This window comes from Microtus ochrogaster, chromosome 16 (assembly GCF_000317375.1).
Source record: "Microtus ochrogaster isolate Prairie Vole_2 chromosome 16, MicOch1.0, whole genome shotgun sequence".
Classification (NCBI taxonomy): domain Eukaryota; kingdom Metazoa; phylum Chordata; class Mammalia; order Rodentia; family Cricetidae; genus Microtus; species Microtus ochrogaster.
In genome coordinates, this window is record NC_022018.1 from 1,453,057 (window position 1) to 1,453,927 (window position 871).

Below are 871 nucleotides of genomic sequence, written 5' to 3' on the forward strand. Positions count from 1 at the left end.
TCGGCTTTTTATCTTCTTAAGGAGGCAGGGAATCTGCAAAAGCAGCCAGCCAAGGCAGAACCCCTCTTCTTGGTGGACATCCTCTCCAGGCCCATTCCCACCAGCCATTCCTTTCTCAATGGTCTGTGACCTGAGGTGACTTCTCCCAGAATGGGTCTTTGCTAACCTCAGGCTAAGAACAAACTGGAGAACAACACAATAGCTTCCCGGAGAGGAAAGTCTCTGTCTGCATGTTTTCAGGGCGCAGCAGCTTCCACAAGCAGAGTAGGTAACCTTGGCTGGGAAGCCAAGATCAAATCAAGTTCTGTGGCACCCAAACTGATATTACAGCCTAGATGCTATGATGAAACAGACTTTATCAGGCCCACGCTGAGAGTTCTAAGATCTAATCAGCTTTTAAATCTGATGCGGTACCTTTACCAGGGTCTCCTTTCTGTGAAACTCATGTGTATTTAGCCACAGGGCACCTATTGGTCCCAGGGCCAAAATTTCTCCCCAAGTAACAACCTTTCTGTGCGAAGGTAATAGTTAGCAAAGGTTTCCTGGAGCGTGAACTGTAGTCGTGAAGGGCAAGCTTCACATCAAATCTCTTTGGGGCTTGGTGTCACTGGGTTTGATTTGCTCATTTCTACACGAAAGCTGAGGAGATCCAGAAGAAAGAGCCTAGTAACTGAGACTTGGGCAACTTGATCTTCAATTCACACTTTGTTTACTGCTTATTTATTGTACTGTTTGCTTCCCCCCTTTTTTTAATTTTAAGTTTTTCAAGATCAGTTCTTACTATGTATGTCAGGCTGGCCTCAAGAATTATGACTGCTGGGTTGGAGAGATGGCTCAGTGATTAAGAGCACTGCCTGCTCTTCCAAAGGTT

The 871-nt window shown here is 45.7% G+C and overlaps 1 protein-coding gene across 1 annotated transcript in view; it reads right to left on the minus strand.

Moving 5' to 3' along the window:
* Cubn (cubilin) overlaps positions 1-871 on the minus strand; it is a 204,836-nt gene that overhangs the window by 2,646 nt on the left and 201,319 nt on the right. The window lies entirely within an intron of this gene.